This window comes from Geotrypetes seraphini, chromosome 10 (genome assembly GCF_902459505.1).
Source record: "Geotrypetes seraphini chromosome 10, aGeoSer1.1, whole genome shotgun sequence".
Lineage (NCBI taxonomy): Eukaryota > Metazoa > Chordata > Amphibia > Gymnophiona > Dermophiidae > Geotrypetes > Geotrypetes seraphini.
The window spans coordinates 27,674,702-27,701,978 of record NC_047093.1 but is presented as its reverse complement, the minus strand read 5'-3'; the positions used below and the strand labels follow the sequence as shown (position 1 = coordinate 27,701,978).

The 27,277-nt window shown below is 44.7% G+C and overlaps 1 protein-coding gene and 1 long non-coding RNA gene across 6 annotated transcripts in view; one reads left to right on the top strand and one right to left on the bottom strand.

Annotated features, from left to right (window-relative positions):
• Window positions 1-27,277, top strand: part of USH1G (USH1 protein network component sans) — a 49,247-nt gene that overhangs the window by 846 nt on the left and 21,124 nt on the right. The window lies entirely within an intron of this gene.
• Window positions 1-27,277, bottom strand: part of LOC117367391 — an 85,014-nt gene that overhangs the window by 53,363 nt on the left and 4,374 nt on the right. The window contains exon 3 of one of the 3 annotated variants that reach the window (XR_004540758.1): window positions 7,030-7,415. The exons of the other annotated variants lie outside the window; for them this stretch is intronic. This is a non-coding gene — a long non-coding RNA (uncharacterized LOC117367391). Of the gene's footprint in view, window positions 1-7,029; window positions 7,416-27,277 lie in introns of those variants that run through there. 3 annotated transcript variants of the gene reach the window in all.

Sequence of the window (27,277 nt, the reverse complement as noted above, 5' to 3'; positions counted from 1 at the left end):
GCAGGGTGCATTCAGGTATAGCAAGCGTTTTTCTGTCCCTGGAGGGCTCATACTCTAAGTTTGCATTCGAGGTAATGGAGGGTTAAGTGAATTGCTTATAATCACAAAGAGTGCCAGTGGGATTTGAACCCTTGCTTCCCTACTTCCTATGAAAGTTTGTTCAGACATTCATTTTAATAAAATAAATGTTTAACGTTCACAAATCAATTGTATATTCAACTGATTTTGCACGCACCAAATCTTTTACACTAACAAATGTGGATCTATAGTTAGCAAGGACAGGAGAGTGCTGGTTGGATCATTCCCCGAAAATAAGACAGTGCCTTATATTCCGGCTAAAGCACGCGGCCAGATAAACCCATGTGAAAAGCAGGTCAATCTTTGCTTGTTAGCCTTAGCTGGTCAACCGAAGAAAATTGGCTTGGCCCGATAAGTGCGAGCCGCTGAACTTTGCTCCAGATATTCAATGCCAGGGCCAGATATGTCCTTAGCCCTGAATATCTGGGTCCACTGCAGCCCACAGGAGGTAGCCAGGTTGCCTCCCACAGGCTGAATATTGGACCCTTAGTCTTCTGATGAATATGCATGAGATAGATTTGCATACAATGGAAATAGTAGGTGTGCAAATCTCTTTCATGCATATTCATTAGGGATATCCTGCAAACCTGACCTAATGGCAGCCCTCGAAGACTGGGAATAAAGACCAAGGGCCTGGGGGTATCTAATGGCTGTGTGCTGGCTTTGGATCCAAACCTCACAGCTAGCTCAATTTTACGTATACCCAGCTAGGATTCATCTCTAAAGCTCAGCAGGCCTTACTTAATCAAATAATTGATTTACGATTGCTGTTTGGAGAAGAAATGCCAGGAGAGGTCAACAATGCCTCTTTGTGGCTATCTGCAATCAGCTGATTCCATGAATCACTTTTTACTGTTGCACAATGACATTTTACAGCTATGTTAGCGGATCTCCTTCTCAAGGATGAAATACGCTGCACTGTTAATTAAACTCAAGACACAGTTCCAACTAAATAAGTCAGTTCCCTGTCATCCTGCCCGAATCAAAGTTTTGCATAATTTCTGTCCATCTTAATGAGGTTGCCGTACTGGATTTTGTTTCCTATGCATCTTCTTGGACTCTCTCAGTCCCCATGCCTGTTTCTCACCCCCCTTCTCTAGCCCAATCGAAAAAAAAAATAAAATAAAATAAAGAGAGAAAATATTAAACCGTCATAGTGAAACTCTTTGATCAATTTCAGCTTTTTTTCCCCCACAAGTTTTCTTAGCTATAATTTAGCAGGTTCTTTGCAGCTCAGAAACTGAGATGTTTTCTTGGCGTTATAATCAGAAGGCTGTGGTGCTTATGGAAAAACATCTTTATTGAATAAGGTTGAGAATTATTTCATTATCATGCATGCATGCTCATATCTCAGATATTTATAAACAGTGATTACCTCTGATTCTCCTTTGTTTGGTGAATATTCCTTCCTAATTAAGGAAACCTTCTACTAAGCTATGTTAGATGCTAATGTGTGCCTAACAGCTTAAAATGGCATACTTTGCCATATCAGGTCAAACCAACATAAGAACATAAGAATTGCCGCTGCTGGGTCAGACCAGTGGTCCATCGTGTCCAGCAGTCCACTCATGTGGCGGCCCTCTGGTCAAAAACCAGTACCCTAACTGAGACTAGCCCTACCTGCATACGTTCTGGTTCAGCAGGAACTTGTCTAACTTTGTCTTGAATCCCTGGAGGATGTTTTCTCCTATAACAGACTCCGGAAGAGCGTTCCAGTTTTCTACCACTCTCTGGGTGAAGAACTTCCTTACATTTGTACTGAATCTATCCCCTTTTAACTTTAGAGAGTGCCCTCTCATTCTCCCTACCTTGGAGAGGGTGAACAACTTGTCCTTATCTACTAAGTCTATTCCCTTCATTATCTTGAATGTTTCGATCATGTCCCCTCTCAGTCTCCTCTTTTCAAGGCCTCTCAGTCTCCTCTTTTCAAGGGAGAAGAGGCCCAGTTTCTCTGATCTCTCGCTGTACAGCAACTCCTCCAGCTCCTTAACTATCTTAGTTGCTCTTCTCTGGACCCTTTTGAGTAGTACTGTGTCCTTCTTCATGTACAGCGACCAGTGCTGGACGCAGTATTCCAGTTGAGGGCGTACCATGGCCCGGTACAGCGGCATGATAACCTTCTCCGATCTGTTTGTGATCCCCTTCTTAATCATTCCTAGCATTCTATTCGCCCTTTTCGCTGCCGCCGCACATTGCACGGATGGCTTCATCGTCCTGTCGACCAGCACTTTCAAGTCTCTTTCCTGGGGGATCTCTCCAAGTACTGCACCGGACATCCTGTATTCGTGTATAAGATTTTTGTTACCAACATGCAACACCTTACACTTATCCACATTAACTCAGTATCTAGGTCACAAGTATCTTGCATAGTCTCACAGGAGTAGTAAGATTCAATGTTACTAATCCCATGGATAAGCAGTGCCTTCCCATAGGTCTACCTTAATAACAGTTTATGGACTTTTCCTCCAGAAATGTGTCCAATTTTTTTTTTAACTCGCTACACTTACTGCTTTTACAACATCCTCTGGCAATGAGTATCACAGTTTTACTATGCTTTGAGCGAAAAAATACTTTTCTCTATGTGTTGCACATGTTTTACCACAGATTAAAGCAGTGGTTTCTCCCCAAACCTGTCCTGAGGGAACCCCTAAACAGTCAGGTTTTCAGGATATCAATAATGAATATTTGTGAGAGAGATATTATGCATGCAATTGAGGAGGTACGTGCAAATCTCTCTCACGAATATTCACTGTAGATATCTTGAAAACCTGACTAGCTGGGGGTTCCCCTAGGACAAGTTTGGGAACCACCGGAATAAATAATTGATTTATGTTCACTTGTTCCACTTAACTGAGGATTTTGTAGACCTCTACAATGACACTCCCAAGTCAACCTGGCTAATAACTTTTTATGAATTTTTCCTCCAGCAACTTGTCCAATCTTCTTTTTAATTCCTTTCCTTTAGTTGCTTTGACCACATTCTCTGGCAACAGATTCCTTTTGGTTTCAGACATGTTTCTGCACTAAGCTTTAATGTTGTGGCCACAGCCCCCTCTCCAAGTTCTAGAGAGGTTAATGTGTCCCGGAGTCTCTGAGTACAACCAACAAAATCTCATTTTTCTCCAGGCCTGTCATTATATGGAGTCAATATAGTAACATAGTAAATGATGGCAGATAAAGACCCGAATGGTCCATCCAGTCTGCTCAACTGTACATGCTCTATACATTAATAATTTAATTTAAATGGTCCTTTTTCTTAGATATTTCTGGGCCAGAAACCCAGAGCTCTGCCTGGTAGTGTGCTTAGGTTCTATCTACTGGAGTCTCCAACAAAGCTCACTACAGCTCATCTAAACCATCCCAGTCGTTGAAGCCCTCCCCAACCCATCCTCAACTGAATAGCCATATACAGGACACAGACCGAGCAAGTCTGCCCAGTACTGGCCTTAGTTCTTCAATTTACTATACACCCATTATTTTCTGATTAGAGATCCTCTGTGTTCATCCCATGCTTTTATGAACTCTGTCACCGTTTTCCTCTCCACCACCTCCCTCGGGAGTGCATTCCAGGCATCAACCACCCTCTCCGTAAAGAGAAATTTCCTAACATTACTCTTGAGTCTCCCACCCCTCAGCCTCAAATTATGCCCTCTAGTTTCTCTGGAAAAGATTTTGTTCTACGTTAATACCTTTCAAGTATTTGAATGTCTGATTCATATCTTCCCTGTCCCTCCTTTCCTCTAGGGCAGGGGTGTCCAACATGCGGCCCAGTGAAGTATTTTGTGTGGCCCCGGTCGAGGGCGATGCAGTGTTTTCCTCTGCTGCCCCTGGGTGTTTACCATTTTGCCGGCTCCCTCCTCTGTCTTGCTGCAGCGTTTACGCATTTGTGCAGCCCCAGAAACATTTTTTCCGGACAATGCGGCCCAGGGAAACCAAAAGGTTGGACACCCCTGCTCTAGGGTATACGAATTCAGGTCTTCCAGTCTCTCCTCATAAGTCTTTGGTGGAAACCTCCTATCATTAATGTAACATATTCAGAAAGCTATACGTACCAGCACCGTGCCCAATGTTCCCTCCATCTACATTCCTTCTAGTGGCGAGTGCTGTTTCAATAGCACAATTTCAGTAGCGAGGGACAGGCAAGTTCTGCAGGACTCCAGAAGACCTACCTGCCCCTAACAATTGAAAACACAATATTGAAGTACTGCCCCCTACCAACAGCAATATGTTTGGAGGACTCTCGCACAGCTTAAAGAGAACATTAGTACCATCTACTAATCTTCTATTAACCAGATCTTCCATCTGGCTTATACCATTACTATTACTACTACACTTCTCCCTCCGAATCCGCAAGGGTTAGGGGCAGAGCCGGCCCGCGAATATGGAAAATCGTGGATAACTTTTAGGGCCGACTCTGACCCACCCCCACCTCCCTCCTGTGTCCCGGAACTCCCCAGACCTTACCTGGTGGTCTAGCGGTGATGAGGGGCAGGGGCGATCTTCCTACACTCCTGCCTCGTGCAGAGCTGTCATCAAAAATGGCCATTGTGAGTTCCCGTTGTGGTCTAGGGCCACAGGTTCTCCTGTTCGGTAGATAGGCTCTCTGTTCAGCTTTTTCTTCCTCTGCATATGAGCACATTATAAGGGATATATTTGGCTATTAGAATCAACTTTTTATTTTACTTTGGCCTTAAATTTCTGAGTTTGTTTGCCATGGTAATCGTTTTTCTGCGTAAATCATCTATCATTCAAATTCATCTAGGCGGCTGTTTTATGTGTCATTGATGGCTCAGTATTTGGTTCTTAATCACCTGTCTGCACCGTGTCGGCACTGAGTGAAGCAGTTTGATGAGGTGATCATGGCTGACAACACGGTTCCAGGCTGCAATGGGTGACCCGGTCAACTCATGTTTTAATGTTGGATGTTTCTTGGATATCTCCCAGGCCACTTTGTGCCACAAGTTCTCGATCGAATTCAGATCCGGAGATTGGACAGGCCAGTCAATTGACTCGATGTTGCTCTGATGCTTCCAGTTGATCACTTGTTTGAAGCGACGGCAAGGTGCGTTGTCATCTTGGAACAGGAACTGGCCTGGAAACAGCTGCTGAGCTGATGGCACCGTGTACTTTTGCGGTACTGTGATGTACTTGGTCCCATTGACCATTCCATTGATGAGGTGCAGATGTCTGACGACACTAGCAGCCATGCAGCCCCAGACCATGACCTTCAAAGGATGCTTCACAGTGAGGTTAAGCCACTCAGACTTGAACTCCTCTCCAGACAACCTCCTCACATAGGTGTGGGCCTGATTACCAAACAGACAGAAGGTGCTTTCATTGCTGAAAAGCATCTTTTCCTGCATTTTACATGTCCAGCTTGAGTGCTTCCACGCCCACTCAATACGGTTGCGCCTTAAGATGACAGTCATCAGTGGCTTGTTGCATGCTTTGCATCCCCACAGACCAAATTGCAGGCACCGGTGACAAACTGTTGATGAGCTGACACTGACATGACACTCGTCTGACCACTCACGCAATAGCTGGGGTGAGGTCAACTTGTGACTGGTCAATGAAATGCGTCAAAGTGCATGGTCTTGGCATAATGATGCACGTGGATGACCGGACCGAGGCTCATGAACCCGTTGCTTTCTTTTTGTACAGTCTTTACTATTGCGCTGTGACTGCAGCCGACGTTGCTGGCAATCTGGCGGCACGAAAATCCTTCCTCGCTCATCACTGACACACGAACACGCTCCTCCAATGTCAGATTCCGAGTTTTGTTTGTGGCTGTTGCAAAGCGGGTATGAAATTCAAAAAGTTGCGCTTTTTATAGCTTCCCTGTTACCTAAAACTCTGGACTGTGAGTGGCTGATCAAAGCAACCTCCTGATTGGTCAGAAATAAGCACATGCCGATTGGACAGCCTCGATCCAGTTTTGAAACATGATCTGCAAAAGTTACCGTGGCTATGTTCCAGTATCAACAAAACTGTAAAATTAGAAACAAGTGATCTTAAAAAGTTGACCCTAATAGCCAAATGTATCCCTTATAGTGTAGCACACACAAATCTATTGGGTCAACAAAGAAATTAAAATAAAAGGCCAGAAAGTTGAAAGGATGCGAAATTCACAAGTGGTTCCAGACTTTTTGCACACCACGGCGGCATGTCAGTGACCTTCAGGCACAGTTACTATGTTTGCAGTGTCCCAATAATCAATTTAGCTCTGATTAAATTCAAGACAAAAATATGTTGCGTGAATTCTCTTCCTATTTCTCTGCTCAGTAAAGTGGAAAAGAGAGACGTGAAGTGTTCTGGTCAGTAAGCATGCTTCATAATGCAATCATAGGCCTTGTATCAGGAAACATCCTGATTCAGGAGCATGAGATAGAGAGAAACAGAAAACAAGAGGGAAGGGAGGAATGATGACTGGGGGAAGCGAGATGAAGGAAGGAGAGTCCTCATTTTTAAAAAAAAATTATTTATTTATCAAATTTTTACATGTTATAAATCAAGTATCCACTTGTACAGAAAGTTGAAGAAAAGCAGGAAAATAATACTCAAAAGTAAAATACATGATAATCAAGTAAAATAAAATAAAAATTTTTAGCTTAAATTCAGCTCAAGTCCTCAAAATTAGATCCAAGAAGGATAAGGCGGACTTAGTAACAAATACTAACAACTATCAATTCAAATATTTAGAAAACAAGATCCCTTGGCTGAGGAAGGATATCATTATTCAAATGCACTTCACTTTGATTTTGATTTTCCTTCATCCAGCCGAGTTCCTACCAAAAAGGCTGTCAACTGGAATGGTTCAAAGAATACATATTTCTTCATGTGATATTGTATTACACATTTACAAGGATGTCTAAGAAAAAAAGTCCCACCAAGAGATATAACTCCTGGTTTCAACAAAAGAAACTCTCGTCTTCTTCTCTGGGTTTCCCGTGCCAAGTCTGGAAACATTAATATTTTATGTCCAAGAAATTCTTTCATTTTGTTTCTAAAGAACAATCTAAGCAGCCAGTTTTTATCTGGGGCAAGAGCCACAGTAAGAAGCAATGTTGCCGGAGATGCAGGCTCTCTATCCGAAAGTGAGAGTCCTCATTTATTCTGGATTATCTGCCAAGATCCAGATGTGGGTCTTTGATTCGTTCTGTGGCACAATGCAGGGGACAACAGCATATAAAGGCAGACCGAGTTTGAAGTGGTGCAGGATCTGTTTAGTATGATGTTTCCGACGTTTGTTTTAACAGCACAGAATCTGTAGCAGTTTGGCAGTACAAAGGAGCACCGTATCTCACCTCATGAATACGAATAGGGTTGCCAGATTTCCTCTATGAAAAAAGAGGCTACTGGTTAGTAACATCCAGACTCCCTAGTTACTAGAACCAGCTTCTTTGAATACACTGATCCATTCTCTAGTAAACTCTTGCATAGACTACTGTAATGCCCTTTATAAAGGCATTACAAAAAAGGAAATTAGACGACTTCAGATTGTGCAAAACACAGCTATTAAGATCATTTGTGGTGCCAAGAAATACGATCATGTCTCACCTCTCCTATTCAGTGTACATTGGTTACCCATTGAACATAGAATTAGTTATAAAATTTTACTTTTAACCTTCACAACAAGACTAAATAATCAACCGGAGTTTATTAACAGACTTTTAATTCCGAATAATTCTTTAAAATCGCTTCGTTCATTGTCACAAAATCTTCTCGTCATACCTTCTTTAAAACTAATCAACATGTTGCGTTCCAATAATTTTGCTGTCACCGCCCCCACTCTCTGGAATTCGCTGCCCAATCATTTGCGCAGTGAATCCGAAATAAAACAATTCAAATCAAAATTAAAAACATTTTTGTTCCAGGATGCCTTTGGACAACACCTGTCATCTTAAGGACAAAAACAAACAAAATTTTATCACCTTTTACCCTAACCTATTGTATTTTCCTTTTTTGTTTTGCTTTTTTTGCACGATTGTATTCTTCCCTGTCTTTCCTAATGTTTGAAGTACACTTCTCCCACGTCATTCACGGGGAATACGGGCAAAGCTGGACCGTAAATGCTGAAAAAAACGTGATTATCCAGCTCTGACCCACCCCCACCTCCTGCCGCCTTCCCGACCTTACCTGGTGGTCTAGAGGGCTTTCGGGGCAGGAGCGATCTTCCTACGCTCCTGCCCCGTGCAGATCGCCATGAGGAAATGGCTGTAGGGAGTTCCCGACGTAGTCTCGAGAGACTACAGGAACTCCCAGCAGCCATTTCCTCATGGCGACCTGCACGGGGCAGGAGCGTAGGAAGATCGCTCCTGCCCCGAAAGCCCTCTTGACCACCAGGTAAGGCCGGGAAGGCAGCAGGGAGGAAAAAAAGATGGATTATTTTTACATTAAGACTGATTTTTTTATTTTCCCCCTCCCCAGAAAAAAATCGCGATTATATGAAACCGCGAGTGCAGGAACCGCGAATGGGGAGGGGGAAGTGTAAGTCCATATGTCTTATTATGTGTCTTATTAAGCCACTTTGGTTTTGTCTAGCACCCCTGTCTTTTAAATTGTTTTTATGTAAATTTGATATTGTACACCGCTTAGAAACCTGATTAAGCAGTTTAAATTTTTTTTTAATAAACTTGAAACTTTAATAAACCCACCCCCCAAGCCCGCCCAGTTTCATCCAGCCCCGCCCCATTATGCCCAAGCCCCTCCCCCACTGCCTACTCCCTTTAGGCAGGAGGAAATCCACACATGCTTGGATTTCCTTCTGCCTGACACGATTTAGAGGAGGCTTTTCAAAACCCGGGTTTTGAAAAGCCGTCTGGACCCCTGGAGATGTCCTTGAAAAGGAGAGCATGTCCGGGGAAATCCAGATGTCTGGTAACCCTACACCTGGTTCCGCTCCAGCCTCAGCCCCATTCTGCCTCCAGCTCTGCCCTATTCTTCCCCCCCACCCCCCCCCAGCTCCACACGAGCCTTCCTGAGCTCAGGACCATGTCTGTGCATGCATGCATATGGCATCATCGTGTTGACATCCACGCATGTGCAGACGCCCTCCAGACACGGCCCCGAGGTCGGGGACTTCCAAAACTCAGACAAATTCTGTCACCATGTCATTCTCTACCAATCTCAGGGTGCTGAAGAAGCAGCTCTAACCATTAGGTCACCTCCTCCACTCCATATACGCATGAAACAACTCTACACCATTATTTATTTATGTATTCAATTTTCTATACTGCTCTCCCAGTGGAGCTCAGAATGGTTTACATGAATTTATTCAGGTATTCAAACATTTGTCCTTGTCTGTCCTGGTGGGCTCACAATCTATCTAGTGTACCTGGGACAATGGGGGGATTAAGTGACTTGATCAGGGTCATAAGGAGCAGCGTGGGTTTGAACCCACAACCTCAGGGTGCTAAGGCTGTAGCTTCTCAAGGTGTAAAAGTTTGACTTTTATCTATCACTCGTTACTTTACTGAGGGAGCCACCAACTGGCAGTAGTTGAGTACTGCAGGTTACTCATTCCCACAGTATAACAGCAAAGCAACTTTCAATCAATCTTGCAAGCAGTGTTATTGTTTCATCCCAAGAGTATCAGACAGCAAAGCCATGGCCCAATGCTCCTAAGCCACCTCTTAAAGATGATAGTGCTTGCAATGAGATGCTGCTCTCTCCTTCTTTCCCTGAATTGTATCTCCCCCCCCCCCCCACACTGTTAAGACCCACCAAGTTCTCCCCTGGATACCCTGAAGCTGACCATTCGAAGTACTTCCCCGGGCCAAGAAAAACTCCAAGTACATACTTTCTCCTATACAAAGAACACTTTCCCTCTTAATCCATGGTATCTATTGGGTTGGTGCCTGCCCCTTCTGGCACCAGTTTCAAAATGGCACCAGTGACCTCTAGAAGTACTACCACTTCACAGTACTACCACTAGGGGGACACAATGTTCCCGAGACAGAGGTATTTTTCTAGGAATAAGTCATATTATTGAATTTACATAGTAATGATTTATTTTGCATGCATTTGCATGTTATACATCTCATTATTATGTAACCCATACAAACTTAAACTAACATGCATTACAGTAATATAAGATGTGTTAGAGTCCTTTAACACTCATTAAAGGAGAAATTACTTATGTTACTGTTGTAAATTACCTTAATAACTGCCCCTTTTATTTGGGATTTTAGTGCACTTTTATTTACCTTGGGAATCAGCAACCGCTGGTAGCTCAGGACCTCAGGTTACTAATTCCCATAGCAAATGGGTCACCTCATAAGCAAAATTATCCAATCATCCTAGGAGCATTGGGCTGCAAAGCCATGGTCCGATACTGCCAGGCATATTTTAAAGAGGCCAGCCACAGTTCAACTAAATGCCTTCATGAACCGCACTCTCAAATGACCCTTCATAAATTGTACCCCCTTGTACTCCCTATTAAGACAACCCCCCCCCCCCACCAAGCAGAAAACCCTCCCTGGATTTCCCCTTCCATGAAAGCTCCCCCATATGGAAATACCCTAAAATGATAATGGGCTCTCTGGAAGGCCTTGCCTGCCCCTAACCCCCTCCCCAAGCTCACCCTCATAATTCCCTGGGGTCTAGTAGGGTCTAGGCAAGAGCAGTACCCCCCCCACCCCAGTCACACCTGCCTTCACTGGTACTAGGTTCAAAATCACACAAAAAATGGAGAACATTGACCCTACTTATATAGCATATAGGAATAAAAAGAGCAACAAGTAGGGTCAGAAAGATGACTCTTCTTCCTGAGTGTAGTATCCAAAAACAATGTTTATAGTCTCATCCTCTGGTCTGACCCAGCAGAGGCATTACTTATGTTTTTATGTTCTTAAGGGGATGTTCAAGATACAGGCTTTATTAACAGTACACTTCCCCGTCCATATTCGCAAATTCCGTATCTACAGATTCACTTATTTGCAATTTTAAACCTAAAATTACAGCCCCCCCCCCCACCCTTAAGCCTTACCGGGTGGTCTAGTGGAAATGGCTCGAGAGACTACGGGAGCTCATGGCAGCCATTTCCTGTGAGTGATCTGCACGGGGCAGGAGCATGGGAAGATCACTCCTGCCCGAAAACCCGCTAGACCACCAGGTAAGGCTTAAGGGGGGGGCTTTCAGGGCTTAAAATAGCCAGGGGAAGTGGGGGTTAGGGGCAGAACTAGCCCGAATATTATTCGGGGTTTTTTTAATATTCACAGCCCGGCTCTGCTCCTAACCCCCGCGAATATGGAGGGGGAAGTGTACAGTCAGATAATCCACATGACAGGATATCTAGGACCCAAGTTGTTGGGGACTATGGACCCAACATAGTCCGTGTTTCGACAAAAACTGTATTCCTCAGGGGTCCCTGAAGGTCCTAATGCAAAAAAAACACGTGGATCAAATGCTAAAACCAGTCCTGGGCGAAAATTCATAGTAACATAGTAACATAGTAGATGACGGCAGATAAAGACCCGAATGGTCCATCCAGTCTGCCCAACCTGATTCAATTTAAATTTTTTCTTCTTAGCTATTTCTGGGTAAGAATCCAAAACTCTACCCGGTACTGTGCATGGGTTCCAACTGCCGAAATCTCCGTTAAAACCTACTCCAGCCCATCTACACCCTCCCAGCCACTGAAGCCCTCCCTAGCCCATCCCCCACCAAACGGCCATACACATACACAGACCGTGCAAGTCTGCCCAGTACTGGCCTTAGTTCAATATTTAATATTGTGCAGTTGAGAAGTCTCCCGCTATTGAGGACTTCTCAACTGCGCAGTTTTCGCCCAGGACTGGTTTTAGCATTTGATCCACGTGTTTTTTGCATCAGGACCTGAGGAAGACAGTTTTTGTCGAAATACAAAACGTGTTGGGTCCTAGGTATCCTGTCATGTGGATTATCTGACTGTACTTTTAATAAAGCCTGCATCTTGAACATCACCTTCTCCACAGTGTTTTTGTTATCGTTGGGTTTTATATGAACATCACATGCAACACAGCCTGTGTTTCGGCACCTTAGCGCCTTCTTCATGAGTCAAACTGTTGGTATTTTCTGTTGTTTGAAGAATGACACTTTGTATAATGGTACACAAAGAAGCCCTGCAATATCAATCCACATCTCTTTAATAATGAAATGAGTCAAGAGAGTCTTATATCTACATAAATCAAACTAACAGGCAGTATAACACTCATTGTGAATGGAAATGAGTGTTACACTTCCTGTTAGTTTGATTTATTTGGACATAAGACTGTCTTGACTCATTTCATTATTTAAGTGACTGTGGATTAGTGCTGCCCGATTCACGATTTGAATTGGTTCACCGCGAGAGCGGACTGCCGGGCACGATGGACCCCCTGGTCTGACCCGGCAGAGGCAATTCTTATGTTCTTATGAATCGGTTCAAAGCAAAAAAAAATCGGCTTCCCGATTCGCCTGACCCTCCCCCCTCGCCCCCTAAAGCAGGAGAGGAGCACTGCTCTTGCTGGCCGGCAGCTGCCGCACCTGCTAGAGGGTGAGGGGGGAGGGTCAGTCGGGAAGTGCTGCTGTCGGCTTCTACCCTCCCCCCCGGCATCCGGCTTCCATCCCCCTGGCCTTCCGCTTTCCCCCCTGGCCTCCCTGCACTGTTTACCTTCCAGGAACAGCCTGCAAACAAGATCGCGGTGCTAGCGATCTCAGTGCCCTTCTGAGCTCTTTCCTCCATCGTGGTCCCGCCTCTCCTCTGATGTCAGAGGAGGGGCGGGACCGTGACAGAGGAAACAGCTCTAAAGCGGTACTAAGATCGCTAACACCGCAACCTTGGTTTGCGAGCATAATTCGTTCCAGAAGCATGCTTGTAATCCAAAGCACTCGTATATCAAAGCAAATTTCCCATTAGGAAATAATGGAAACTCAGATGATTCGTTCCACAACCCAAAAACTTTAATACAAAATATTATATGTACTTGTATTGCACAACCTCGCTCATTTAGAACAGTCACTACACTCCTGCAGCGTCAGAGAGAGAAAAAACATTGGCTTAGTTGTGATAATGTGATGTGTGTATATTGTATGTATTCATACTGCAAGACTCTGCTTGTTTAGAAAAGTCACTACACTCTTGCAGTGTCAGAGAGAGAACCACCATCGGCTCAGTTGTGATGTATGTACTTGTATTGCAAGACATTGCTTGTACAGTACTCCCTCGAGATTCGCGGGGGTTCCGTTCCAGGAACCCCCGCAAATCTTGAAAAACCATGAATACGGTTTTTCATGGGGGAGCCTTAAGAGGGCAGCAGGAGAGCAGCCGGAGTGCCACGAGTGCAGGAAATCACTCGTGGTACGCTCCGACCGCCTCTTCCTGCTTTGACACACAGCTCCTGATTGGATAATGCCCGACTTAGTGCAGGAAGAGGTGGTCGGAGCATACTTTGAGTGATTTCCTGCACTCGCAGCACTCCAGCTGCTCTCTCCTGCCTCTCCCGCTGCCCTCTCCTTGTCAGCGGTTCGCGGTCAGAAAATACCGTGAATGACCAGGACCGCGAACCACTGGGGGAACACTGTATATCAAGTTAAAATTTAATAAAATGTTTTGCTTGTCTTGCAAAACACTTGCAAACCAAGTTACTTGCAATCCAAGGTTTTACTGTATGTGAGTACAGGGATTTGAATGGCTCGACCTTTCTGTGGCTCCTTGACAAGGCTTGTTTCTACAGAAGGAGTTTTGCAAGGTCAGCCTAGGTTAGTTGCATCACAGTCTCTTTGCACAGAAAATCTCTTGTTATCCGTCTTGCCGGGGTCTGGACAATAAAAATTTCAATGAATGCCATGCGTGGGAAAGCCAAGGGAAACCGGCTAAACTTACTGATGGACAATGGTTCTTTAGTGAGAGGCTGCCTGGCATCCCTGTGAAAGAGGGCAACAGAAAGGGCTCAGTGCCAGTCTTTTCATTGACCTAGAGTAAAAGAGAGAAAATCTCCAAATAATGATGGTATTTGCCAACCCAAGGGAAAAGACAACTCTTCCTGACAGAGTCTCTCACTTTTGCAACCTTCCTCACGTATTTCACCTATATTATGAAGTTTTTAGTTCTATAACTCATTTATATGATACAAGGGTAATTTTATAAGCCATTTTTCTGTGTAAAATGCTGACTTATTTGTGCAACTTGGTTCTGATGAAATTAAGTCACGGCAAACAGTATATGCAGTGCCAGCCGACGCTTATGGGGGAATCCAATAAACTCCTCCCCCCTCTTTTTATAAAACTGTAGCGCAGTTTTTAGCACCGACCTTGGCGGTAACAGCTCCAATGATAGGAATTATATGAACGTCGGCGCTGTTATCACCACGGCCGGGCTAAAAACCGCACTGTGGTTTTGTAAAAGGAGGGGGGGAGGGGTAAATGATGCCCAAAGCTAGATGCTGGGTTCATCCATGCTAAAGCTAGTATTTTGTAAGGGCACTCTGCTTGGAATGGCCTTTACAGAATAGTGTGCATGTTGGCCCTGATTCTATAAATGACGCCTAAAGTTAGACCCCTAGATTGGCGCGCCTAGCCGATCTGGGCGCCTGGCTTAGGCCCCCTTTTATCGAGCTGCGTTAGGGTTATTTTAATCGCTGGACACTGTGGTAAAAGCTCCAACGCTCATAGAATTCCTATGAGTGTCGGAACTTTTACCTCAGCGACCTGCGATAAAAAAAAGAAACCCTAACGTAGTTTGATAAAAGGGGGACCTTAATTATTTAAAAGGCTTCATCGGCACTGATGATGACATATTAGCACCTCATAATGGACGTAAATTGCACTTAATTGGATGGTAGGTGCTTAACTCGGTAGACACCTACAACTTTGATGTAGGCGCTTAGTCCAAGGCGCCTACCAGAAAGTAGGAATGGTTAGAGGGTGGATCGTGGGAATATTTGTCATGTAGGTGCCTGTTATGGATTTAGTCACGCTCATTTAAGCCAAGAAAACCCTGGCATAAATATGGTGCGCCTACGGTTAGGACGCCTATCAATGCTTAAGTCCACTTTAGGTGTCGCTAGGCAGTTGTGTAGTGAGAAGGGGCGGGGTGCAGTCCGCCCCAGGCGCCGGCACCTGTCCTTCTCTCCCCCCCCACCATTACCGCGCGTGTGGGACCTTCCCCTACCCCCGTTCCTTTTTAACGTTCCTGGTATGAGCAGCAACCCCAACCTGCTGTTCACACCAGTGTCAGCTCTTTCTCTGATGCCACTTCCTGGACCCGCACCTAGGAAGTGATGTCGGAAGAAGAGCCAACGCTGGTGCGTTGGGGTTGCTGCTCGCACCGGGAACGTTAAAGAGGTTCAAGGGAAGGGAATGGGTGTGCATGGCAGGAAAGGGCAAGGAAGGAGCGTATGGGGGTGGGGGTGGGGGTGGAGAAGAGGGTGGGGGAGGGGCACCATCGCCCCGGGCACTTCTCACCCTCTTTACGCCTTTGCCGCGCGATGCAATTCTTTAAAGTGTGCCTAACGTTTACAGAACCACGCCTAAGCGCCATCCTACTCAATGACTAAGTTTTAGGTGCCATTTATAGAATCGAGCCCTTCACGCCCAACCTTGGACGTGAGCATTTGTGCCTGCCAAAGACTGGTGTACAAGCTAGCACCTAACTAATGGCAGTTAAGCATGGAAATGCAGGTATTATATAATACTGCGCCTAAGTTCTGGGAACACTGCTGACTCATATGCCCCTCCCATGGCCACACCCCCTTTGGAATTGTATACTCTGAAATTTAGGCACACATGTTATAGAATAGGGTATAGGGCAGATCAGTGTGTAATTCCTAATTACAGCCAATTAAGTGCTTTACACCAGTGATTGATTCTTAGTGCCTAATTAGCTAATTAGTGGATGCAGGTCTGTGATCTGTGCCAAAACCTGCATTCCTAGCTTTTGGTGATCTATACAGAAACCAGTAGATGCGATACTTATACTGTTGGTGCACCCAGTAGCAAAGAATATAGAAACATGATGGCAGATAGTGGCCAAATGGCCCATCTACTCTGCTCATCAGCAGTAACCATTATCTCCTCCTCTCCCTATTGGTTAAGGTTCTTAACATTTGCATCTCCTCTTCCTATAGGCTAAGGCTCTGTGCATCTGCATTTTGAGGTCATAGAGCTGCCCATCCGCAGTAGCCATTATCTCTTTCTCTCTCCGAGAGATCCCACATGCCTTTCCCAGGCCCTCTTGAATTCAGACACAGTCTCTGTCTCCATAAGGTGATCATACGTCCTGTTTTGAATGGGACCGTCCCTTTTTCTGATCCCCTGTCCTGTTGTCCCAACGCACAGCTTCGGGAAGCCGAAATATCCCGTTTTCAGCGACGGCGTCCCGAAGCTGTGTGTGGGGATAACGGGACAGGTGATCACAGGAGAATGGGCTCTCTCCCTGCTTCCCCATCTGCTGCCCCAACAACAGCTGGAAAGGAATGTCCCGGTGCCGGCCCAGAAGCCTTCTCCCCAACATCAATTCTGACATCAGAGAGGAAGTTCCAGGCCAGCCAATTGTTGCCTGGCTGGCCCGGAACTTCCTCTCTGATGTCAGAATTGATGTCGGGGAGAAGGCTTCTGGGCCGGTGCCTGGACATGCCTTTCCTGCGGTTGTAGGACAGGAAGTAGCAGGGGGCACGGCAGCGGCGGCGGATGGGGGGAGCAGAAGAATCATCAGTAGGCTTCGGAGGGATGCAAGCTTCGGAGGGAGGGAAGTAGGCAGGGTGTTGGTTGCTGAGCTTTCTCATATTTGGCGCGACAGGGAGGGAGGGAGGCTGGCTGGCTTTGGGGGAGGGGATGGGACAAAGGCTGGAAGGCAGTGAGGGGGAGGCAGGCACAGGGCCGCCATCAGAAATTTCTGGGCCCCTTACTGAGCAATCCTATTGGGCCCCCCCACGCACCCCTTCCCCCCCACTTTTGTCCGGGGGGGTGCTATCAGGAAATCGGCAGGGGACAAAAAAAAATATGACAGCAGTGTTTATTGTTGTGCACAGCAGAAGCATAATACAGGAATTTGTGCTATGGTGACCTAGGACCAATGTTCCCTCTAAGGATTGATGAGGTGTGTGCAAAAAAAATATGCATAAGCGACAAGTTACATACTCCACAAATTTATGAGCAGGCGCGGAGGACGCATTTTTAAACAAATGTAGTTTATCCTTGTACTCCTTATGTAATTTTAATCATCTATAGATATGTTTGTATGTTTATTGTTCAAATGGTTTTATTTATTTCCCCAAATTTATTTTTGTTATACGCATTGAAAATATTTGATATTGCGTTTAAATCAAAATCTCAATAAACTTGAAACTTGAAACGAGTGCCCGTGAGATTGTGTGAGGGTAAATACTCAAAACTTAGAAGAATAACAATTTGCTTAAAGTTTTTGCTTCGCCAGCTTTCTGGTATCTTTACATACAGTGGCGTACCTAGCATATGTAACACCCGGGGTCCATCATTTTTTGGCACCCCCCACCATCTGTAAGAAAAACATGATTTTTAGTAACAAACCACACGTCACACATGAGTACCTAGGAAAAGGCAGCATCTTACATATTGCAGTGAGCGGTACATCAATACATCCATTGTAAAACTAAACAAGCCAGACCAGCACAGATCAATTCTACATCGTCAATCCTAACAGAAAACCATGTCTTTCAAACACACAGAACACAGAAAACACCTTCGCCTAGTATGGAATATGTCATCAGAAACTAACCCCTCCCCCTTTTACAAAACTGTAGTGTGGATTTTAGCCACGGTGGTAACAGCCCTGATGCTCATAGAATTCTGAGCATCAGAGCTGCTACCGCCACGGCTGGCGCTAAAAAACGCTCCAGTTTTGTAAAAGGGGGGATAAAATAGAAATACAGTTTCAACGCTCTAGCTCAGAGATGCCCAAACTTTTTGGGCTTGCGAGCTACTTTAAAATGACCAAGTCAAAATGATCTACCAAAAATAAAATTAAAAAACACAAAGCACACTATACGCTGAGAAAATGTTAATTATCATTCCTATTCTGGGTTTTTTTCAAAGAGGTCAAGGCAGATGACTCTATGCATTGTCACCTCAGTAACAACCATACAAAAATAGACAAATATACCCCCCATCCTTTTTATTAAACCACAATAGCGGTTTTTAGCGCAGGGAACTGCGCTAAATGCCCAGCGCTGCTCTCAACGCTCATAGGCTCCCTGCACTAAAAAACACTATTGCGATTTAGTAAAAGGGGGCCATAGTGCAAAATATAGACAGCATATATAAATTCAGACACATTTTGATCACTAAATTGAAAATAAAATCATTTTCCTACCTTTGTTTGGTAATTTCATCTGATTGCACTTTATTCTTCTGACTGTGCATCCAATATTTCTTCCCTTCTTTCAGCCTCCTGTATGCTTCCTCTCCTCCAGACCTCATTCCCTCCCCCAACTTTTTCTTTCTTTCTCTCTCTATGTCTGTCTTTCTCTGATTCTGTGCCCCATTTTTTTGCTTTGTTTCTGGTTCGCTGTCCACCCCCCCTTCTTTCTTTCTTTCTTTCTTCCTCCGTGCCCCATTTTTTGCTTTTTTTCTGGCTCCCTGTCCCCCCCTTCTTTCTTTCTTTTTTCCTGCCTCCCCCATGCCACCACCGCCGCAGAATAGGCTGCTGCCGCTGCAGCAATCGGGAACAGGCCGAGATCTCCCTGCTTCTCTTCTGCAACTCTCGCCGCACGACTTCAATTCTAACGTCGGAAAGGACGTTCCGGGCAGCCAGGCAGCGATTGGCTAGCCAGAACGTCCTCTTGACGTCAGAATTGACGTCGAGCCGCCGCGAGAGTTGGTCGGCCCGCAGGGAAGAGAAGCAGGGAGATCAAAGACACGGTGCCGGCCTGATCCCCGATGACAGCAGTGAGAAAGGAAGGGAAGCAGGTTGGGCACCACTGCTCTAGACGAGCCGCGAGCCGCACTCTAAAGAGAACAGTTGACCGCCCCCCCCTTGGTACGCCACTGGAGCAGCAGCGTGTCTGGCCGGCTCATTCGTTCAAAGCCCGGTTGGCGGCTCCTTGCGAGCTCCGCGCCTGTGTCTGAAGCCTCTCTGATGGTGTGACATCAGAGAGGCTTCCGATGCAGGAGTGGATAGCACAAGGAGCCGCCAACCCGCGGCTTTGAACGAACGAGCCGGCTGCTGCTCCAAAAGGAAGAGAATGATCGCCTCCAGACCGCGGGCCACAAATAAAACCTGGAGAGCCACACGCGGGCCGCGTGTTTGAGACCGCTTTCTTAGAGGGAACACTGCCTAGGACCCTGGGGGAGCCCGGGCCCCCTGTCACCTCCAGGCCCCTGAATGCAGGACTGGTAGTACTGCCCTGATGGCGGCCCTGGGCAGGCAGGCAGGCTTTGGCAAGGGAGGGGCACTAAGGACATAGGAAGGAGACACTGAGGGCACTAAGGACATAGGAAGGAAGGAGGGAGGGAATAGAAAGGGACAATTGTTGGCCCTGAGTGCAGAAAGAAATGAAAGAAAGAATGCACAGTCAGAAGGAAACGCAACCAGAGACTCATGAAATCACCAGACAGCAAAGGTAGGAAAAATGATTTTATTTTCAATTTAGTGATCAAAATGTGTCAGTTTTGAGAATTTATATCTGCTGTCTATATTTTGCACTATATTTGTCTATTTTTTATAGTTACTGAGGTGACATTGCATACTTTAAGGTCATCTGCCTTAACATCTTTGAAACCCCCCCCCAATATAAATGATAATTAACATTTTCTCTGCATATAGTGTGCTTTGTGTTTTTTTCTAATTTTATGGTTATCATTATGAATTAATAAGATATCTGTACATGAAAAATGAATGGAATAAATTTGGGGTGAGATTGGGGGCGGGGCTAGGGTGGAATTGGGGGCGGGACTGACAATTAATAGATGTCCCGTTTTGATGTCTCCACCACCTCTTCTGGGAGACTGTTCCGCATATCTACCACCCTTTCTGTAAAAAAGTATTTCCTCAGATTACTCCGGAGCCTATCACCTCTTTACTTCATCCTCTGTCCTCTCGTTCCAGAGCTTCCTTTCAAATAAAAGAGACTTGACTCATGCATATTTATATTACGTAGGTATTTAAACGTCTCTATCATATCTCCTTTCTCCCGCCTTTCCTCCAAAGTACTGTATACAGATTGAGATCTTTAAGTCTGACCCCATACGCCTTATGATGAAGACGACTCACCATTTTAGCAGCCTTCCTCTGGTCCAACTCCATCCTTTTGAAGGTGCGGCCTCCAGAATTGTATACAGTATTCTTAACATGACCATTTATTTTTTTCATCAAAACGGGACATCTATTAATATTCAGTCCCGCCCCCAATCCCGCCCTAGCCCCACCCTCAGAATTGACGTCGGAAAGAAGGCTTCCAGGTTCCAGCAGTTTGCAGCAGAGGAGCAGTGGCGGTGGACCTAAATCGGGCCTGGAGGGAGGCTTTTGTGGGTTTTTTTTTTTTTGGTGCGGTAGGGGAGGGACAGGAAGCGATCGCCTGTCCCATTGTCCCCGCACACAGCTTCCTGACGCTGTCTCTGGAAACGGGACATTTTGGGCGTCCCAAAGCTGTGTGTGGGGACAACGGGACAGGGGATCCGAAAACGGGACTGTCAAGTTTCAAGTTTTATTACCATTTGATGAATCGCTTATACAAACTTTCTAAGCGATGAACAACTTAAAAAGCCACTAGTTAGTGGTCCCACAGATAATTGGGTATAAAAGACAACGTACAAAATAAATAAACCGACTAACAATTTTTGCAGTCAGATTAAAGACAGACATGATCAAAGAGGGAAAGGGGGGAAAAGCTACAATTCATTTTATATTGAAAATTACATAAAAAGGAAAAAACGAGAGGGAGGGAAAAGGGTTAAAATCTGTAACAAAGTATGAAGGGTCCAAAATAAAACATATTAATTATTAAAAGCGTCTTGAAACAAAAAAGCGTCTTGAAACAAAAAAGTTCAAAACGGGACGTATGGTCACCTTAAGTATTCTAAATGAGGTCTCACCAGAGTCTTATACAGAGGCATCAATACCTCCTTTTTCCTACTGGCCATACCTCGCCCTCCTTAAGAGCCCCTGACTGCTCAGCTGGGGAACATTCAAACAGAATCTAAGGGCCTGTTTTACAAAGCCACGCTAGTGGCTGAAGCGCGGTAACGGCCCCAAAGCCCATAGAGATTTAAAGGGCTTCGAGGCTGTTGCCGCACGGCAGCCACTAGCGCGGCTTTGTAAAACAGGCCCTAAGTCCTGCTTCCTTTCCTACTCGTATTATAAAAATTGCATTTGGAAGAGTTACAGTATTATTTGCACAGTAAGTGAGTTTGAGACACACAAAAGCACTTATAACTACACTTCCCTCTCCGTATTCGCGGAGGCTGCGAATAGAGAAAAACCGCGAATAAGCCGACTTGTTCCAGTGAAGAAAGTGCAGCTGGTTCCATTTTCTCTGTGCAACGCCAGGAGCAGTGATTTCCTGTGATGTAAATTTGGGGGCAGGGCCTTTGATCAAAAATCACGAATAACTGAAACCGTGGACCGCGAATATGGAGGGGTGTGATACAGATCAAAGATGACACATTTCTGGGAATAATGGAGAACATAAGAACATAAGAACTGCCATCTCCGGATCAGACCCATGGTCCATCGAGTCCGGCGATCCGCACACGCGGAGGCCCAGTCAGGTATACACCTGATGTAGTTTTAGTCACCCATATCCCTCTATGCCTCTCGTAAGGAGATGTGCATCTAATTTGCCTTTGAATCCTAGCACAGTGGATTCCTTAATAACCTCCTTTGGGAGAGCATTCCAGGCGTCTACCACTCGCTGTGTAAAGCAGAACTTCCTGGCATTTGTCCTGGACTTGTCCCCCCTTAGCTTCAAACCATGTCCTCTTGTCCGTGTCGCGTTGGACAATGTAAATAATTTATTTTCCTGCTCTATTTTATCGATTCCTTTCAGCATTTTGAACGTCTCGATCATGTCCCCTCGAAGCCTCCTCTTCTCAAGGGAGAACAGTCCCAGTTTCTTGAGTCGTTCCTCATATTCCAAGTTCTCCATACCTCTTATTAGCTTCGTTGCTCGTCTCTGCACCCTCTCAAGCAGTTTTATATCCTTCTTTAGGTTGGGAGACCAATGTTGGACACAGTATTCCAAGTGTGGTCTGACCATTGCTCTATAAAGCGGCATTATGACTTTCTCCGATCTACTCGTGATTCCTTTCTTTATCATGGCCAACATTCTGTTTGCTTTCTTTGCCGCTGCCGCGCATTGTGCCGACGGCTTCAGGGTCCTATCTATCAGTACACCCAGTTCGCTCTTACCCAGAGTTGCGCCTGACATTCTATACTCGTGTTCCTTATTCTTACTACCTAAATGCATTACTTTGCATTTCTCCACGTTGAACTTCATCTGCCATTGCTCTGCCCATTTCTCTAACTGATACAAGTCACTCTGGAGTTCCTCGCTATCCTCCTGCGATCTGATTGCCCGGCATAGCTTTGTGTCGTCTGCAAATTTAATGATCTCACTGGATACTCCTTCTTCCAGGTCATTGATGTAAATATTAAATAGGATCGGCCCTGGGGCACACCACTAGTCACTTTCTCCCAGTCTGAGAACTTCCCATTTATGCCCACTCTCTGCTTTCTATTTTCCAGCCATTTGCCTATCCACCTGTGTATATCTCCCTCTATTCCATGGCTTTGTAGTTTGGAGTTGTCTACATCCCCGAATAACCAGTGTATGATAATCCAAAAATAATGCTGGTTTAATTCAGTAATGCTGTTTGAATTTGTTTACTGCTTATGGACCGTGAAATACTTTCTTGATTTTGTATCTTTTGTCATTCCTGAGGGGCAAAGACTCTAAGGGCTCCTTTTACTAAGGTGCACTAGCGTTTTTAGCGCACGCAGGAAATTACCGCGCGCTAGGCTTCTACAACTAACGCCAGCTCAATGCTGGCGTTAAGGTCTAGCACGCGGGGCACTGTAGCGCGCGCTATTCCCTAAGTATCTTTATAAAAATAGGTTTAAAATAGATACATGTTTCAAGTTTAGTATTTCTTGATATCTTGCAAATCACACCGTAACTAAGCGGCTTACAGTAAAATTATTATCAGTAAATTAAAATTTAAAAGAAATTTAAAAATAATAAAAATTAATAAAGCTACATGGAATACAAGAGGATAATGGGGAGGAACTTCAATTTTTAAAAGGAAAGCAAGGGGAAAGGGAAAGCACGTAAGGTTGGGGGTATGGTCTAGAGCAGTGGTCTCAAACTCGCGGCCCGCCAGGTACTACTTTGAGGCCCTCGGTATGTTTATCATAATCACAAAAGTAAAATAAAACAGTTTCTTGATCATCTGTCTCTTTAGCTATAAATTACAATATTATTATTAAGACTTAGCCATAAGGAAAGATTTATAAACTATAAAGAGTTTTACCTCATGCAAAATTGTCATTTCTTTAATACGACAGTAACTATTTTTTCTGAGCCCTCCAAGTACCTACAAATCCAAAATGTGGCCCTGCAAAAGTTTTGAGTTTGAGACCACTGCCTTGACATCCTGTTTGCCTTTGGGAAGCAGAGCCGAGATTGTGATGTCATAATGCCTCATTCCACCAATAAGAGCCACCTCATCAGTGATGTCACAATGGCTTGATTGTCCTGTTCTCCCCGCTGCCCTCCAACCCAGCCAGCATATTAACCGTTCCCCTTAACTCAGTGGTCTCAAACTCGCGGCCCTCCAGGTGCTATTTTGAGGCCCTCGGTATGTTTATCATAATCACAAAAGTAAAATAAAACAGTTTCTTGATCATATGTCTCTTTAGCTATAAATTACAATATTATTATTAAGACTTAGCCATAAGGAAAGATTTATAAACTATAAAGAATTTTACCTCATGCAAAATTGTCATTTCTTTAACTGTTTTTTTCTGAGGCCCTCCAAGTACCTACAAATCCAAAATGTGGCCCTGCAAAGGGTTTGACTTTGAGACCACTGGTCTAGAGTCTCCTGGCAAATTATCCGGTATTACAGAGTTAGAGTACAAGTGCCTAAGAGAACGCATTTCTGAATAAAAAAAAGTCTTTTAAGATCTTTCTTAGAAATACCTTTTTATCCTCTAGGTAGTTTGCCTTCCCCAAAAACATGCTCCTGTAAATGCCTCTTTTTAACCCGGCTAAAAGCACATTAAGGAAGCCTGTATGTACTTAAATACAGCTGGGGACGTTTGCTTTCAACCCAGTCAGTTTACCTGGCTGAATAACTTTGGAAATTGCTCTTTGAGACACATAATCTGAACTCATGAATATGTGGGAACATCAACAAGTGCAAACATCTACTACAAACCCTCATACAAAGGCAGGCGTGTATTATATGTACCACTCTCACACACAAATCGAGGCTCACTTCACACCTCCAATCTCTCCGCCATCACCAGCAGTTGCCTTCTTACTGACTCTTTAATCAAATGCAATCAATAATTTATATTTCTCTTGCAGTTTATCAAATATTTATCCTTCCTAGCCTTGACATACCACAGGAGGGAGGTGGAACCAGGGGAGTGGGCGGAGTCAAGTAAGGAGCCAGGAGGGATCAGTGAATACAGTTTTGGTTGCCTAGGCTTAAATTTGGAACAGAGGTAAGAAATAGTGTTAGAAGGGACCTTGAGTTCATCTCGGCCTATTCTGTCTCTACCAATCTAACTTCCTACCATCTGTTCACAAGCTACTAGACTTTGAGCTGCTCATGATGAAACGATGTGGGGTGTGTTTTCTGCCATTGACAAGGAGAACTGACAATTTTGTTGGATCCAGTGTTCCTCGGTAGATGGGAATTGGAAAAACGAAAGGACCACGTGTGCGTAGACTGCATGTCTCTCGGTTCCAGTCTCTCCCAGCAGGAGGTGCTGTAAACATTCTGTAGGAGCGCATGCAAGGGATAGCTCACAAGTTCTTTGAGCTTAGGGTCTAAATGGACAGACAAGTAAACCAATCTGAAGGATTTTAAGAGAAAATGGGATACTCACGTGGGATCTTTAAGGGAGTAAATTCAGGGGAGGGGATACTTGGAATGGGCAGACTTGGTGGGCTATAGCCCTTTTCTGCTGCTTTTTTTTTCTATGTTTCTATAAGTGCTCATGTTTCTTTAATCTGAATTATTCCCAGGGGAAGGCATTATAAGAAATAATGACCAGAAAGAGAATAGTTAGGAACACTATAGCCATAGGTCACCCAGGACTGGTGCAAAGAGAAAAGGCACCCCAGGCAAAATCTTTGGTTTGTATCTTCCTCCATCCCACCCCTCTCAAATTTTAGGCAAATTCTAACATGTAAATAGTCTATGTGCAAGTTTCCCACACTTCTTGTAGGTAAAACTTCACACACACTGTTTTTTTAATTGATTGTCAAGCAGAGTAGCCTAACATAGTAGATGACGGCAGATAAAGACCCGAATGGTCCATCCAGTCTGCCCAACCTGATTCAATTTAAATTTTTTACATTTTTTTCTTCTTAGCTATTTCTCAGCAAGAATCCAAAGCTCTACCCAATACTGTGCTTGGATTCCAACTGCCGAAATCTCCGTTAAAACCTACTCCAGCCCATCTAAACCTTCCCAGTCATTGAAGCCCTCTCCAGCCCATCCTCCCCCCAAATGGCCATATACAGACACAGACTGTGCAAGTCTGCCCAGTACTGGCCTAATGGTTGGTGCAACAGGCTTTGATCCTGGTGAACTGGGTTCAGTTCCCACCACAGCTCCTTATGTCTTTGGGTAAGTTGCTGTGGCTCACTGGTTGAGCTACTGCCTCTGCCCCCTGAGGTTGTGAGATCAAATCTTGATGCTGCTCCTTGTGACCCTGGTCAAGTCACTTAATCCTCCTCCAGTGCCCATTGCTTTGAATGCCAAAGCCACAAAAATCCCCATTCACTTTCCCTTTCATCAGGCCCAGTATCCTGTTTCTAACCCAGGTCCCAAGAACATTACATTACAGATTTCTATTCTGCCATTACCTTTCGGTTCAAAGCGGATTACAAAAAGAGTTATGGAAGAAGGGTTACAACGTTAGATCAGAGAAGGTTTCCAAGAGAGGTAAAAGTAGGATCTGGGGTTAGAGAGGGGGTTAAGCTTTATCATGGTATTAAGCTTTATTAAGGGATTTCTTGAAGAGTATAGTTTTTATTTCCTTTCTGAACATCTTGTAGTCTGGGGTTGTTGTCAATAGGTTGGAGACTTGGTTGTCTATCTTCGCTGCCTGAGTGGCCAGTAGTCCGTTGTATAGTTTTTTCTGTTTTACTTCTTTGATTGGGGGGTAAGTGAATGAGGTGTGTGTTTTTCTATGCCTGGTAGAGGTGGTTTGGATGAGGCGGTCATTTAGGTAGGTTGAGCTGTCTCCATTTATAGTTTTAAATAGTATACAGTAGAATTTAAATTGTATTATTTCCTGGATTGGAAGCCAATGAGAATTGATGAATGCCTCAGTAATGTGATCATGTTTTTTCAATGAATGAAGAACCTAGCAGAAACTCATATAGTTCAAAGAAAAAGAGGGGGGGGGGGGAGAGTGATCATAAATAATGATTATTTTGCAAATTTTTAAACACATAAATACAGGATGTCCAGGGCGGTACTTGGAGAAACTTTCCAGGAAAGAGACTTGGGAGTTCTGATCGATAAGTCAATGATGCTGTCTACGCAATGTGCAGCGGCAGCGAAAAGGGCGAACAGAATGATAAAGAAGGGGATCACGAATAGATTGGAGAAGGTTATCATGCCACAATACCGGGCCATGGAGCGTCCTCACCTGGAGTACTGTGTCCAGCACTGGTCACCGTACATGAAAAAGGACACAGTACTACTCGAAAAGGTCCAAAGAAGAGCAACTAAGATGTTTAAGGGGCTGGAGGAGTTGCAGTACAACGAAAGACTAGAGAAACTGGGTCTCTTCTCCCTTGAGCAGAGGAGATTGAGAGGGGACATGATCAAAACATTCAAGGTACTGAAGGGTATAGACTTAGTAGATAAGGACAGGTTGTTCGCCCTCTTCAAAGAAGAGAGAACGAGAGGGCACTCTCTAAAGCTGAAAGGGGACAGATTCCGTACGAACGTAAGGAAGTTCTTCTTCACCCAGAGAGTGGCAGAAAACTGGAACGCTCTTCCGGAGTCTGTCATAGGG